Source organism: Marmota marmota, unplaced genomic scaffold, assembly GCF_001458135.2.
Source record: "Marmota marmota marmota unplaced genomic scaffold, marMar, whole genome shotgun sequence".
Classification (NCBI taxonomy): Eukaryota; Metazoa; Chordata; class Mammalia; order Rodentia; family Sciuridae; genus Marmota; species Marmota marmota.
In genome coordinates, this window is record NW_026000019.1 from 3,245,786 (window position 1) to 3,262,580 (window position 16,795).

A 16,795-nucleotide genomic window follows, 5' to 3' on the forward strand; every position below is an offset into this window, starting at 1 on the left:
AAAAGAGGATGCGGCTCAGGGGCGGGGCCTCGCGGCGCCGGCCCCGCCTCCATTGATCGAGGATTGGCTAACGCAGGCGGGCTTGGGGCGGGGTCAACGCGGCCTGCGGCGGTCACGGACGCTGCGGAAGGGTCTCTGAGCGAGGGCGCTGCTGACGCAGGCGGCCCCCGCTTCGTGCGCACTCAGGCCGAGAAGCTGCGGCTAGAGGGACCCGTGTGGGGGCAGAAAGAGACCTTTCAGTGCGAGCCGTCGCCGTGACCTTTGCCAAGGCGCGGCGGCCGGGCGGGATTGGAGGGCTGCGCTGCGGCCGAGGTTGGCTGCCGGCCAGGCCTGGGCGCTCGCTCTCCCGTATCCCTCTTGCTTACTGCTGCCTGGGTGTGCCGATTCCCCAGCAGGGAAATCCGTTTGCTGCTAGCCAGAGTTCAGTGGCCTTATTTCAAATTAAGACTAGGCTTTTCCTTTTGTGTTTTCTTGAAGCGTGCTCTTTCTCTCTGCGCCTCCTTTCTGGTTTACAGTCATGCTTTAAAGATTCACCCGGGGCCACCTGGTCTGTAAACTGAGGCTGCAGAGAAACCCTTCCAGTCCCTCCCAGGTACTCCACTTAATTGGGGGAAGGAAACCTAACCGGAGAAACCTGAAAGGATGACTGCTCAGGACAGGTGCTGTGACCTGCTTTGCAACTTGCCTAGGCATCTTAGAACACTTTTGGGAATGAATGTTAGTTAGAGACGAAACAGGTGAAAGTGACTGTCGGAAGACAGGGCTTTAATTGGTTTTGCATTTTTGATCACCACTAGACACGTGGCTGAAACCTGTGAGGTTGCAGGGCTGCTGCTCTGGAGTCCTGACAGTGTCTCCTGCTAACACAAATCACAAATCTTTTATGGTGAGAGATAAAGAGGAAAACAAAGAATTTGATAACGCACCGGAATCTTTCTATTTTAAGAGTGCAAGGAATCAGGATTTCCTCATGAATCATTCTTGGTTGGCTTAGAATTTACCAGAACATTCAATGGACAAGTGTCTGTGGTGGGGGAGGGGAACGTGGGGAAGTGGGCAGGGAGGTAGGGTTTGATTGAAGAAGCTTCATTTTCAAAAACCATCTCTCTTTACTGCGGGCTTTAAGGACAAATAGATTGCCTCAACTACAAAATGATTCCATTTCAGATAATATTACCAGAACTATAAGATGGAATATTCAGGTGGGATTCCTATCAAGCCTCTAAATAGTAAGATTAACAGCAAAGCATTGATTAGGCTGAAGATATTCTCCCTACTTTGCAGTAGACCTGTTAAGAGAATATTGGAGACATATTTTTGAAAATTGGAACCAGCCAACATATTCATATATTGAGCTGCCAGTAGTTGGAGCTGCAAATTTGACTTAGCAAAATCTGCATTTATTAAAACAGTTATATACTTTATTGTGGAAAGGAAAATCATTTAGATTTCAGTAATAAATACCTGAAAGCATGTTTGTAAGACTCTAAGAAGGTAATTTTTCTTAAGCATATGGTCTTCATTCTAAATTTTAAATAATGTTCCTACATCTATTTTCACTTTCTGATGATTCAATATTTATTATATAAGTATCAAAATAATGTTGCAGATTTATAAAATATCAAGTTCATGATATATATTTATAAATGGTGTCTGGATAATAAATGATTAAGGAAAATAAGCAAAGATTAACAGTTAAATTCTTCAGAGATCTCCAAATTAGAGAAGTTCAGTCATCTCTCTATATTGACAAAGGTGCATATAGAGGTGTTCATGTAAACAAGTGATTTAAACGCTGACTATCCTTGATGGTTTTGTTTAATATCTAAGCGTTCCCCCAGCCCCAGTACTGGGGATTAAACCCAGGGGTGCTCTACCACTGAGCTTGGGATTTGAACCCAGGGCAATGCACATGCTAGGCAAATGCTCTACCACTGAATTGTAACCTCAGTCCACTTTTCGCCTTTAATTTAATACAGGGTCTCACTAAGTTGCCTAGGCTGACCTTGAACTTTTGATCCTCCTGCCTCATCTACCCCAGTATCTGGGATTATAGGAATGAACCAGAGCATTGACTAGTATTTACTTTTTCATAAACCTTTTCAGTCTGAAAACTCATATTAAAAGGCAGAAAGTATTTTTTTTTCTAAAAATTGTATGGTTGATTGATAAATCTGAACATAAATCAGTTTAAAATATTTATTGTAAAGGTAATTTTAAGAGTTAAGGCAATACCTGTTGTTAACAGAAGCCTTTTTCTTAAAAAGTTGCCATGTCTTTTTAAAGACAGGCTGACATTTTTAAAGTGAAAGCTATAATTTTGATGACTTCCCTTTGGATTTTTTTGATGCAGTTAGGTTTTAGGTAAATAGGATTGCTCCACATTAAGATGACACATATTTTCCATTATGTGGTGGAGGAAGAAACAAGGCAGTGGGTTGTAAAAGTTGCACAGCAAAACCACAATGGGAGAGTGTCTGATAAACTAATACTTTTTCCATGTTGAATCTACCATGCCCTCTACTGGAGAGACTGAACACATAAGTGGCAGAGGCTCTCAGGGTGGGTAGTAAATTTTTAAATTTTTTTTAGAAGTTTAAATTACAGAAGACAAATAAAAATACAAGTTTCTAACAAAACCAAAGAAATATTATGAAGAGTAAACATCTCCCATGCCATACTTCTTTCTTCTCTAGTAATTACTATGAACAAAATTATTTATATATACTCTCATATTTTCAGAAATTTAGGAACAAAAATATCTGCTTAAAAAAACACAAGAGGATCATTCTAAGTATTACTCTGTGCTTCACTTTTTTTCAGCCAATAAGATTAGCTTAGTTCTTAAATTTAAAAGAGCTGTAAACTTGTTGATTTCTTTTTTTGTGAATTTTAAATAGGTGGGTAGTTTTAAAAAAGGGAAAAAAAAAAAAAAAAAAAAGGAAATACCAGGGAGCAAAGTGTGTGATGAATAATTGGAAAAAATGAAAACTTTTAGTACCTTTTCTGTTGATCATATTTGAGGATATGTGTCTCACTCCTTCTTCCCTCCCTTCTTCTCTACTTACTGACTTCCTTCCCTTCCTTATTTAACTTTAGTTGGTGAAATATTATTTTTATCAGAATGAACATATGACTTCACAAGGTTCTGTACTCCACTTCTTATCTGTAATAACTTGAAAATTAAAATTAATTCATTGGAATATAATTTTCATACCTAGAAGCTAAAAGAAAATTAACATTTTTGTCAGGAATAAATTAGAGTTTAAAGCTAACCCTTAGCGTGTATTATAGAGGAATTAATAATTTTACCAGTCCTTGTATGGCAGTTGCAGTTAGATTACCTCATAGTTCTACCTTAATTTCATGCATGGTATTTAGTATGTTGTGCTTCAAGGGCAGGCAGAGCCTGCTTGAATTTAATAGTTCCTCTTCATGAAAACATCAGGATTTTCTTTGGAAACTAATAACCAAAATACAATGAAGTTTTTTTTTCTGAATAAAAACTGCTAACATATATTGAAATGTCTCTAGTAGGTTTCTGAAGTTATTACTAGTCCTGTATGTGAGAGAACTATAAATATGAGGTATAAATTAGAGAATTGTTTCCTTTGGCTGCTTTCTTTTTGTGCATGGAAAAGTAGGGGGAGTAGGTGACTATAAGTACTTTCTTATAAAAAATTTGCATAGATGGCAGTTTGTCTACAAAGTTTAGAGGTAAAGCTAGGAATTTTTTTTGAGGATATGTGTCTCACTCCTTCTTCCCTCCCTTCTTCTCTACTTACTGACCTCCTTCCCTTCCTTATTTAAATTTAGTTGGTGAAATATTATTTTTATCAGAATAAACATATGACTTCACAAGGTTCTTCTAAATGGGATCTTAATTTTATCTACAGAAATTGGACAAGTGTCCAATTTTTAAAAAAAATTTTGGGATATTAGGTTAATTATGTATAGGATTTAAAAAGGTCTATATGCTGTTAGTGACTCAGTCACTTAGAGTCTTTTTTGCCTAAAATGTTATTATTGGGGCTTCGGTTGTGGCTCAGTGGTAGCGCGCTCACCTAGCATGTGTGAGGTCCTGGGTTCAAATAAATGTATTGTGTACAAATAAAAAAAAGTTATTATTCTTTGGTACCAGGGATTGAACCTAGGGGCACTTAACCACTGAGCCACATCCCCAGCCCTTTTGATTTTTTTAATTTTGATATAGGTCTTGCTGAGTTGCTTAGGGCCTGGCTAGGTTGCTGAGGCTGTATTTGAACTTGAAATCCTCCTTTCCCAGTCTCTGAGACTACAGGTATGCACCACTACACCCTGCCTCCCTCCTTTTTAAAAATTTAAATATGAAGAAAGGCTATTTTTTGTTTAGATAATGAGGAATCCATTTGCACTTACCTTTTTTTTTTCTTCAGTATACTGGCAATTCCTGTGTAGAAAGCATTAATCCATTTTAGACACTGATTTTCACAGGTCTTTGATTCATCGACTACTTCATAATAACCTAAAACCTTGTATATATTTTCTGCCAAACACAGTTTTGAAACAAAATTTCCAAACTCTCAACAGAGATTTGGGAAAAGAGTAATGAATACTTTTGAGGAGATGCCAGTAGCCTTGACACAGTTATCATGTTATAAATATTGAAGTCTTGAATGCCAGGCTAATGGCACTAGTGTCCCCCAAACTTCTCAGCTTTTAAAGACAAAATAATTTTAGAATTCTTTTCAGAAGGTGCTCTTGAAAGAGCAGATTGGCTGGAGGGGTTGTCCATAATTGGGACACTTGTCATTTACTACTAGTTCTCGCTCTATTTTTAGTTACCACCTCTGGCAAGCTGTTTAGTCTTTTTATGCCCAGTTTTCTAATTTATAGGGTGCAAAGAGGTCAAAAGTGCTAGGAGCATGTTGTTTGATGGCAATACGTTGAGCACTGAATTGGTCTTTAGCAAAACTTTGATAGTAGAACTCATCTCTTCTAGGTGTTTCTTTTGCCTATTTTTCTGCTTTTTCTCCTAAAACCCACAATTGACTATCATTTCTGAGGTGGCATGTTCTTTTTTCAGTTGGAAAAGTTTAAAGACGGTCCTCAGTGTCTACTAGTTGAAGGAGTACCAGGACATTTTCTGCCTTGCTCCTGTAGAAGAACTGATATATTTAAGATGGAAGTAGTCTGATGGAATTTCTATTTCTATAAGTATACTGGGGAGATTGTGTCTCAAATACACTTGACACTGACTCCTGGACCCCATTCCATCTTAGATTGATTCCAGTTCTTTCTCAGGGACCTTTATCCTCCTGGGTTTCCTGGTCGTCCTCCTGGGTTTTTCCAAACGCCCTGTTCGGCACTTTAGTGCTATGCTACTTATGAAAATACTTTTTGTTCTTTTAAAGCGATTTAGGTTGACAATAAAAATGAGAGGAAGGTACAGAAATATGTCTTATGCTCCCTGCCCCTACAAATACCTAGCCTCTCTATTATTTATATCCTTAACCAAAGTGGTACATTTGTTACCATTGATGAACCTATACTGACACATTAATATCATCCAGAGTCCATATTAGGGTTCATTTTTGGTATTGTTCATTCTATAAGTTTAGACAAATGTATAATAATATGCATTCATCATTATAGCAACATGAAGAGTATTTTAAATACTCTAAAAATCCTCTCTGTTCTCCCTGTTTCTTTCTCTATCCCCAAAGACCCTTGGCAGCTCCTGATCTTTTAATGTCTCTATAGTTTTGTCTTTTTCAGAATATCATGTTATAGTTGAATTCATACAGTATATACCCTCTTCAGATTGGCTTCTTTCACTTAGTTATTACTAATTGCTTAAGTTGCCTTCATGTCTTTTCATGGCTTGATAGCTTTTTTCTTTTTAGCATTGAATAACATTCTATTGTCTGAAGGTACCATCCATCTACTGAAGGACATCTTGATTGCTTCCAAGTTTTGGAAATCACGAATAAGGCTGTTATAAAATTCTGTGCAAAAGTTTTGTGTATATGTTTTCAGCACCCGTGAGTAAATACCAAGGAGCATGAGTGCTCAATTACAAGCTAAGAATATACTTCATTTTTAAAGAAACCATCATTCTGGTTTGCAAAGTGGCTAACTATATTGCATTTCCACCAGCAATAAGTGAGAGTTCCTGTGGCTCCATGTCCTCTCCAGCATTTGGTGATGTCAGTGTTCTGAATTTTGGCCACTTTAGTAGGTGTGTAATGGTATGTCATTGTTTTCATTTCTCTGATAGCATATGATGTAAAAACATCTTTTTGTAAGATTATTTACCATCTGCTTAAGAGGTGTTAAAGTCCTTGGTCTGTTTTTTAATTGGAATGTGTATTTTCTTATCATTAAGTTCTAAAAGTTGTTTGTATATTTTAAATAACAGTCCTTTTAAGGATATCCTTTGTGTACTTTTTTTTTTCTTCTGGTCTGTGGCTTGTCTTTCGTGCTCTTGACATTGTCTTTCACAGAGAAGAAGTTTTTACTTTCAGCTAAATCCATGTTATTATTTTCATGGAGTGTGCCTTTGCTGTTATATGTAAAAAGTCATTGCCAAATCCAAAATTGCCGCGTCCGGCCAAGGGAGCCGAGTCCGGCGAGGGACGGCGAGGTTAAAAGACACACAGGACACCAAGGTTCTTCATCCAGGAGTCAATAATCTTTATTGCTAACACACCTTTTTTATACCCCAAGCAGCAGAAGTGGAAAACTACCCAAAAGCAGGAGGGAGGGGGGAGAAATTTAGTTTCAACATCTATTATTGTCAGGTACCGAAACCTCCCTTAACAATAAGTCCATCAGACCAGAAAAGGTCAAGGCATTCCCGTGGGATACATATGTCTCAGACGGACAAGCAGGAACAGAAAAACCGCAAGTTCGCCATGGCCTTGTGAGCTGGCCACACTGGCATGCAGAACAAACTAGTGGAGGTAGGGCTCCAGGGGCCAGGGTGGACCTGCTGCCAACACAAAATCACCTATGTTTTTCCTTTGTTATCTTTTAGGAGTATTATAGTTTTGTATTCTACATTTTGAGTTTTTTAAAAAAAATAATTAATTTGGAAATGTTTAAGTTCTTCCTGAAAAGTGTTTTACAAATGTCTACCTTTTCACATATCAATCTTTGCATCTGTTTTAGAGTAATTCTCCACAGTTTACAGGGTGAATTCTCTCTGGATGGTACCTTCTCTTGGCACAATTCATTATTTTTCTCAATGCAGTGTAGGAGGCACTGAAAACCCCTACTGGAGCTTTAGTGTCTCCTAACTGCATTTGTTGCCCTGTCAGATTGTAGTGAAGCTTTCTCATCTGGAGACCATGGTTTGTGCATCAACTATTTTGTCTCCTTCAATTAATTTTTTGTAGGGCACATTTGGTTTTATTTTCTTTGAGAGCTTAAAAATAACTTTAAAAATAAGCCCTCTGGACACAGTGGTATACATCTATAATCTAAGTGATTTGGGAAGCTGAAGCCAGGAGGATTGCAAGTTCAAGTCCAGCCTCAGCAACATAGCAAGACCTTGTCACAAAATAAAAAATAAAAGGAACTGAAGATGTAGCTCAGTGTCAAAGTGCCCCTGTGTCTCAGTACCAATAAACTAAACCAAACTCAGCTTCAGTCAACATAGTCACTTTGCCTACTCCAGTCTAGATGAGCTATATTTAACTTATCAACATCAGTCTGTTTCTCCAGAACTCTTTTGGATCCACCTTTTTAGAAGTACCCATTACTTGATGTGTTCATTATATTTGATATCAGGTTTCTACTATCCATGTCTTCTTCATGAACAGATTATCTCTCATCTTTAGCAAATGGTTACGTATAGACTTGATCTGATTTTCTCTAGCATTTAGAACTTATTCCATATGTAGTAGAGATTCTTCCAATTTTAGTATATGTGCTGCTGAAGCGAGCACAGTAGAGATTCTTTTAATAAAACTTTTACCTACTGATTAATAAGTTTTCTCACTCTATCTACTTTTTAGCTTCCTGTGAGAATTTTTTTTTCTCTGAAATGAAATGGAAATTCTCATTCTCTGAAGATGGGAATTTTCAAGTGAAGCATATTTTCAATGATTCTGAAGTTGTTCTTCATTCTTCTGACATATTTTGAAGGCTATTTTGCTCATAGCTACTTGAAATTGAATGTTTTGATGCACTTTCTAAAGACTGAAGATTTCTTGTAATATCAGTTTCAACTTGTTCTAAATGTTTGCTAAATCTTTCTAAAAGCATGTGTTTTAAATCCACTCAGAATTGGAAATTTTCTCCTATTTGTTCATGGCCTCCAATTTTTCTATGTCTGATAGGTTCTTCTTGGGCTTGGCTCCCATCTAAGTTGATTTAAGTCCTTCACATTCTTTCTGAATGAGGTTAAATGATGAAAAATTTTGAATGTATTTCCTCTAGAAGGGCAGAAATTTCATTGTCTAGTTCTTTGTCTTTACTTGCATAAGTTAGGCTTTTAATTATTAAAAAGTGGGCAGTTGTAACCTAATCAATGGATTAATTCATTGATAGAGATAACTGGGTGGTAACTATAGACAGATGTGGTATGGCTGGAGGACGTGGGTCCTTAGGGACATGCCTTTGGGGTTACATTTTGTCCCTAATAAGAAGTTCTCTCTCTGCTTCCTTGCTCCTCTGTTCTGAGCTGCTTTCCTCCATTATGACTTTTTTTTTTTTTCTCATTTTGGACCCAGAGCAATGGAGTCAGCCATCTATGGAGTGAGGCCTCTGGAACTGTGAGCCCTAAATAAACTTTTCCTCCTCTAATTGTTCTTGTCAGATCTTTTGTTAATAGCAATGAAAAAGCTGACTAAAACACTGACCTGATAACAGCATGTCCCACAGCAATCCATGGGAATCTATTTTAGTTCAAGGTCCTCTGGCAGGGCTGCCACTGAATGGCTGTGTCTCTAGGACCATCACCACACAGAACATCACAGCCATGAGTAGACCCTGCCTTATTCCCTGGACTTCAGGTTGATGGTCACATAAACTATCAGAGAACACCAATGAATGTTCTGCCCAGGACCAAACAAGTGTCTGGTATCTATGGTAGTAGAGCTCAGTGGAAGTTAGGGAGTAAATTATTGGCTAATATTTCTCTCTCTTTTAAATAAGCTTTTCATTGTGTCACCCTGAATCTTACTTTGCCCACTTTTCAGAGCCTCTCCATGTCTAGCTGGCTTTAAATATATGTAGGGAGGAAAGTTATTGAAAGGTTATGAAGGGTCATACAAAATTTTTAATTACTTCATCAATTTTACCTTTAAAAACAAAGGAAGAAATAAGTGAAGTTTAAAAAATGCTTTCACATGTTGAGAATGTTCAGTCCTCTGTGATCCAGAAAGACTTGATTTTCTCAACTATTTTGCATGTATTGAAAGGTTTGATTATAAGAAGCCCTTCTGGGTGCTTCTGTTCAGAATGAACATCTCTGGAGGTAGTAGATTTTGGATGTAACTTCTCTCACAGAGGCTGATCCCTAGGTGAGGGGGTCCCAAACTTTGTCCAGCTCTGTTAACAAGTTAATCTTGTTGACAGTGAGTTTCTGAGTTAGCTGGGGGATCCCGGTTTTGTGTGGACTGGGATCACTGATGTATCTTGGGACAGACTGGGGATTGGCCAATATGGGCTGAGTGGAGCTGGCTCTGCAGGCCTTGGCTGGGCTTTCCCATGTGTGTTGAGATCAGCTGATATGGGCTGGTGCATCTCCATGCCTTGCTCTGCCCCACATAGTTCTCATCCTTATCCTACAATCTGTGGGAAAACTGGTCTTCCTTTCCATGTAATGGCAGAGGTATAAGAAAGCCATTGAAGAACAGTTATCTGATTATTTGATTTTCAAAAGTTCACACTTATGACATGTCAATATCTTATTTGGTTGTCTTTTCATTAAGTCATGTTCTTCAGAGGGACTCTAGATTTCATGGAATTGGAATGAAGAGTAAGAGTTGTGATAGAAGCACTCATTTCTTCTGTATGTAGCTCACTTCATCAGCCACGGTGAAAAAAAGTTGAGACATATGAGCTGAGAGAGGTGAAATCCTAGTGAACATCAACCCAGACATGACTAAATGTATATTCCCAAATTACTGAACTCCACTGACCGGGTGAGGAGAAATTCTCCATAGCCCATGATATTCAGTGGGAATAGGGATAGTGCTGAGTGACTGCAGGATTTCAGGGGAGCTCTTCATAGCCAAAGGCCTCCATTTCCCCCTGTGAAGAAGAGGAAATGTGTAAATAGAATCCATATACTGAATCTGGTGAGGCTCAAATTGGTATGAATACTTCAAGTTTGGCAGGACTATGATACTGTTTTAGTCAGCTTTTGAGTTGCTGTGGAAAGAAAACTTAGAGAAGAAAAGTTTATTTGGGGATCACAGTTTCAGACATTTCAGTCCATAGATGGCTAATTTAGTTGCTCTGGCCCAAGTTGAGGCAGATTATGAGGGAAGGGCCCACTGGAGGAAATCTTTCAGTTTATGGCAGGGTCAGGAAGGAGGTAAGGGCAAGGGAGGAGAGAGAGAAAAAGGGAGGGTGTAAAGATCTCAGGAAGAGCAACCCTTCCAGGGAATGCCCCCAGTGACGCACCTTCTCTAGCCCTGCCCCACCTGCCTACAGTTACAATCCAGTCAGTCCATTCAAACTGTCCATGAACTGATTAGGTTATAGCTTTCATAATCTAATGATGTTATCTCTGAATGTTCCTGCATTAACAGAAACTTTTGGGAGATATCTTATATTTAAACCATAACATATGCTTTTTTCCAATTACTTTTGGTGACTATAAAGTTTTATTGAACAAATACATCAACACTGATATCCAGGAAGCAAGGAAAAACATACCAAGTCATTCCTCCTACTACATTCCCAAAAGGTGATAAGTCTTTGATTCTTATTCTGAAATACCAGCAGCAATTGAGTGCTCCAGAATTTCAGTCAACTTGACATTTTCTTTAATCTTTTCTTTTATACCTGTTGGGTGAATAAGTGCTGGCTGTTGAAGAACACCATGATCCCTTCTTGGCCTGGCAGATGACTGTGGTAAGACCTGGGGAGCATCTGGAGGAAGCTTTCTGTGCTTTGTAAAGCAGTTACTAAAGTCAAATATATCCCTTCCTTCTAACTATTAAATTCTTAAGGTTTCTTTTTGCCATATAGCACATAAAAGACCTTGTTTGCAGACTGCTGTTTTTTCTGCTGTTTAAGTTTTGAACTAATTTTTAATTTTTAAATTTCTTCTTCTAATTTTTTTTTTTTTTTTTGTAATTGGGATTGAACCCAAGGGTGCCTAAAACACTAAGTAACATCCCAGTCCTTTTTATTTTTCTTTTCTTTTAATTTAATTTTTTAAATTGTCAATGGACCTTTATTTTACTTATTTATTTATGGTGCTAAGAATCGAACCCAGTGCCTCACACATGCTAGGCAAGCACTCTACCACTGAGCTAAAACCCCATCCCTTATTTTTTACTTTGAGACAAGGTCTTGCTAAATTGCTTAGAGCCTCCCTAAATTGCTTAAGATGACCTTGAACTTATGATCCTCCTGCTTCAGTTGGGATTACAGGCATGTGCTGCCATGCCTGGCCTACTAAACTGCTTTTGAGTCATCTTATGGAATCAAGCTGGGATGATTAGTTATAGGGGTCTGAATGAGCAGCAAGATCAGCACAGTTTGAACTGCACCTCCAGTTTGCAAACTGCTTTTAGATTTGAAAAAGAGAAGTGTTCAAGAACACTGTTCTTGTAAAGGAGGAAGTATGTTTGTGAGTGTGTGTGTGTGTGTGTGTGTGTGTGTTGGAGGAGGGTAGGGAGAAGTGCAAGTGATGATGACACTGAGAAGTTAAAAGTTTAGCAGAACTGAGTGCAACATGGTCAGAATTTTCTCCATAAATCTCTTGGATCCAAGCCAAGGAATATTTGTGGGATTAATCACATTTGCTTTCTGTTACAAGAGACTCTCCTTATATAGTATACTCTTATGTAGTATACACTCATTAGTCCCATAAATTTTCATGTTGCTTAGATGTCTTCTTTTTGCTCTGTATGTTCATTCTGTGCATCCACAACCATATATTCAGTTTTGATTTGTATACTGATTAATCCCCGGGCTGAACTCTCTGCTTATCTCAGACCATTATAGCTAATTGACCTAACTTGATTCAATCAGATGACTCAAAAGCAGCCTAGATTCACTTGTTAAAGCACAGGATTTTCTATCTAGACTCCTAAGCCTATTTCTTTCCCTTTGTTCTTTATATTGGTGAGTGGCACCACTATCCATTCACTTGCCCAAGTCAGAACACAGGAGGTAGGGAGTGGTCACCTTCCCATCCAATGTTGAATCTGTCCTGCTTACTAATTTGACTTCTTTAATATAAACTTCTCCTTCTCTCCCCTCCCAATTCCACTTTCCTAATCCTCTCTCTGCTTTTTTAATGAATTGAAGCAAGACTCCTATCGTGTCATCTTCTGTATTGTTTTCTAGACAATTACCTATTTTTTAGCCAGCATGATTTTTTAAATACAATTCTCTAGTCATTGTTGCTTTCCTGCTTAAAATCACTAAAGCTTTGTATTACCCTTAAGTTCCAAATTCCTTAGTTTGAATTTTGGCCCTCAAGTGCCTTCCCAGCCTTATCTTTGATCATTCCCTCCTTGCTACCTCTTATCCTACTAAAATTTTCTATTTCCTTCCACAGGCCATGATACCTTTTCCTTCGGGCCCTTTGCTTATGCTGTTTCCTCTATTTGAACCTTTTCCCCATTTTCCCCACTCTTCATCTCACCATCATCTGTTATTCATTCGTCTTTGGGTATTGTTGAAATGAACTTTTTAAACACTGCCTATACACTTTTTCTCTCTCCACTACAAATCTGGTTGAGATGGTCCTCTTAAATGCTGTTACAATACCTATCAATTCTCATAATTCCTATCAGTCACCACAAGGAATTGTAATTGCTTGGTTGCTTATCAATATCCCTGACTAGACTGTTGAATTTATAATTATTCTGGCCCATGGAGGATAATTGTAGAGGGTCTGGATGAATGGAAGTATGAATGAATGAATGAATGACCAGTTTCCAGGAACTCTGTCATCTGGATCAGTGTGACTTGAAGCAAAGGTTCAGTGTTCATGTCTATAATTAAAATCTGATTGTTACTTTAAGAGGATTTCATTTTAGCCCTGAATTTTGCATTTTTTACAAATTAATATTCTGTTCTTTTAGTTGCTATTTTCTATTTGTAGTTTAGGAGAGAGAATCTACTTTTTGTTTTTAAAAGATCTAGTTCTTCCCTCTTGTAAATAAATCATTGCTTTTTTTTTTTTTTTAATAAAACTAGTTAATACAGATCCAAATCAAGGGGGAAATTGACAAAGTGGTGACATACAGGATATCCACTTAAATATTATGAACACTTGGATGGATAATCTTATATTTCATGTAGTAAAAATGTTAACAATAGTAATAACAAAAAATCACATGGTATCATCATTTGCTCTCATTTTGCTATTTTGATATAGATTGGTTGAAGCTATATATCTCAGTTGGACAAAAAAATGGCTTATTTCTGAGACTTTTAAGGAGTTTCTATTTTGGACCATAATAAATAGGCTGCCTTTTTGTTGTTCCTGTCAGGACTAAGGCCTGATGCATTACAGATTTTAGAGGACAGGACAGTCCCTAATGATTTTAAGTCTTTTGTAATTATGGCAAATAATTTCCTTCATAGTTTCACTACTTTTAAGCTGTGGATTCCTGTTCCAATGAAAGTATTGTTGCATTATTTAGATTAAAGAATTCAAATTTATTGTAATAATCCTAAAACATAAAATTATTAGTTTCGATAACAAGCTGGGGTTCAAGAAAAGGAAAGCAAATTGGGAAATTTTGTTAAGAATATGGTCACTTGGAGCCCAGCCTAGTGGTGCATTCCTGTGGCTTGGGAGGCTGAGGAAGGAGGACTGCAAGTTCAAGGGCAGCCTCAGCAACTGTGTATGGCCCTAAGCAATTTAGTGAGACCCTGTCTCAAAATAAAAAAGGGTTAGAGGTGTGGCTCAGTGGTTCAGTGGCCCTGCGTTCAATCCCCAGTGCCCCCCCCAAATTATTTTTTCTGGATTCTCATTTAAGGTCATGTCTTGAGCCTATGTACTTCTCTTTTCCTGCTTCCCTCTCCTAGAGTCCACCTAAAGAAACAAACATGTTTTAAAAAAAAGAAGAAAGAAAAAGGAAAAAATGGGAGTAATGTTGTGAAACTACTGGAAAAGAGGGAAAAAGTATCCTCGATATGTGAGAAATGTGAAGATTCCCTGATGTGAAACAGGGAGCTGAACTGAAGCAAAAACTATTCAGGCTGGAATAAATAAAAATGAGGTAAACACGGAGGGAGGCTCTCCTGAAGTAAGTGGTTGATTTCTTCAACTTCTCCTAAAAAAGTTTCCATTTTGGAACAAAAGTGGTTTAAATAAGGATGTGCTCTTAGAGGGCAGTAAGTGAGGGTTAAATATTATTTTAGAAACTATAGTAGCAACCCCCATAGTATGTTTCCCTAGATCTTACTTTATTTATGGATAGTGTACTAAGTGGACTTAAAATCAAAGAGGAAATGAAAATAAAACCAAAGCCCATTTAGAAATTATTAAAAGTCAGATATCATGTGTGAAGATCTATGGAATATGATCCAAACCATATTCAGAAAAGAATTCCAGACACATGAAAATTTTAATATAGAGACAAGATTGAAAATAAGTTGGTGAATGTATACTTGTTATTTAATGGTTGGGATGTAATGTGTTTAAGAATTCTGAAGGTGAGCCTGTACTGACCAGGGAAGCATAGCTATTAAGTGAGTAGTGACATCAGGGTTCAATGAATCTTTTAGAAGAGTTACATAAAGTCATTAAGAGCCTTATAATTCTATATTGCTCCAAAGCACAGAATGACAGGAAGTTTTCTTCTTTTCTTTTTTTGAGGCAAGCATAATTCTGATCTCAAAATCTGAAAACAAAAGCACTCAAAAGAATTAAAGATAAATTTCAAGCATAGAGACATAAACACCTTACGTAAAATAGTTTCAGATAGTAAATATTTGAAAAGTAAGCAAACACATTGCTTATAGTGAAAATAAATTTTTGTCATCTACAAATGATGAAGCTCCTTTTAATTTCTGTTAAACAGAAATTATTTGTAATGTAATTTACAGATAAGATGGTGAATAATATCTACCTAACTATACCTACAATGGCATCATATGGGGTAGAATTCAACTTGTGGCAGTGTGGTTGACCTCTTATCCCATGGAATGTAATAGTAACTTCCACAGGGAAAGTCTGATAAATAAGTAAATATTAGCCTAACACCTGATTTTTCATATTGAATTCTCTTTTGCCTCTTAAGATTTTGAATTGGTTATTTGTGTACTTGTCTTATTTCCCTTTGCTTTCATGAAATAAGAACTATAATTATTCACCTTTTTTTTCAGCCTAGAACATGCATTTTTATCAAGCAGGGGATAAGAAAATGCTTGTTGACTAAATCTAATCGAAGAGGCTGAGATAATAGAGAGAAGTTCACTGGTCTTGGAGGTAAGGGTTTGGTTTCAAGGCCAGCCTGCCTTTCTTCCTCCTTCCCTACTCAGCTAGCACTTCCCCTCTGGGGAAACTCTGATGCCTACTCTATCCTGCATTCTGAATGAGCTCACTCACCTGTGTTTTCCCACAAACCTGTGCTTCCCTCTCTGGGGGTATGTAGCACTCTCCTGTGTGTCCTCTGTAAAGACAGTGGATACCTAAGTTAAGACTCTTTTTTCTGTGTTTGTAGAGACTAGCCCTGATCCAGTATGTAGCAAGTGTAAACAATTTGTTACAGGAATGGATGGTTTAACTTCCTTGAGATTAAGTTTATTCCATCTGAAAAACAGGAATGCGAATAATACATGATACTTAGAATGGAGAAAATTTTCACAGGCAAATGCTGTTCCATAACTATGCTAATATAATGAATATACTAATGCACAAGAATAGAATCTTAGTAAATTCTTCATTAATATTTTAACCTCTAGAAGTTGAAGCTTTTAATATTTTTCTCAAAAGTTGTCCAAACTTGACACCTGTAGGAAAAGTTTCAATTCTTTTGCATCTTATTTGAGGTGTTTTACCAAGAACAGATTTTCCCTTAAATTTTAAGACTATTTATGATTTGGAGACCTCTGACTTGACTGTAGATTTTTTTTTTTTTTTAAAATAGAGCCAGCCCTATCATCAAATTTCCCAAGAGATGACCATGTGTGTGATTGGAGAGTTTTTCAACACCCACAGCTTAGTTCAGATGATGTGTCATTATTCATTCCTAGGCAGGTAAAATGGGAATTTGATTTTCATTTTGTAAGTGATAAAATGAGAACTTATTAAAAATGAAAGTTCCTGCATGCCATTTCCAGAATTTGTTGTTTTTAAACCCTCCTCTTGTGGACGTGACATAAAATGCTTTGTAAAAAAGAAATTAAAAATGTTTTGTGAACTGTGGAGAGCTAGTAATATACTATAATATTATAGTATATCATGAAGGAATTATGTCTTGATTTTATGTAAAGATGGAGAAAGTGTTCTTTGGAATTTATTAAAAACCAAGGAAGAGAATAGTTTAGAGACTCAGTAAAATCTTGCAGTGAAAGAACTGTTTCTTTTGTCACTGTCTTCTCAGCACCAAATCTGGTTCACTTCTCTTAACATATTTGCCTGTGTGCCTGGTTATTCTAGGGTCCA

At 37.3% G+C, this 16,795-nt stretch overlaps 1 long non-coding RNA gene across 1 annotated transcript; it reads left to right on the top strand.

Annotated features, from left to right (window-relative positions):
• Positions 1-14,117: 14,117 nt before the first annotated feature.
• On the top strand, positions 14,118-16,542 carry LOC125618721. The gene is made up of 3 exons (XR_007350132.1): positions 14,118-14,432; positions 15,514-15,616; positions 16,278-16,542. It is a non-coding gene; the product is annotated as an uncharacterized LOC125618721 (long non-coding RNA).
• The last annotated feature ends 253 nt before the right edge of the window (positions 16,543-16,795 follow it).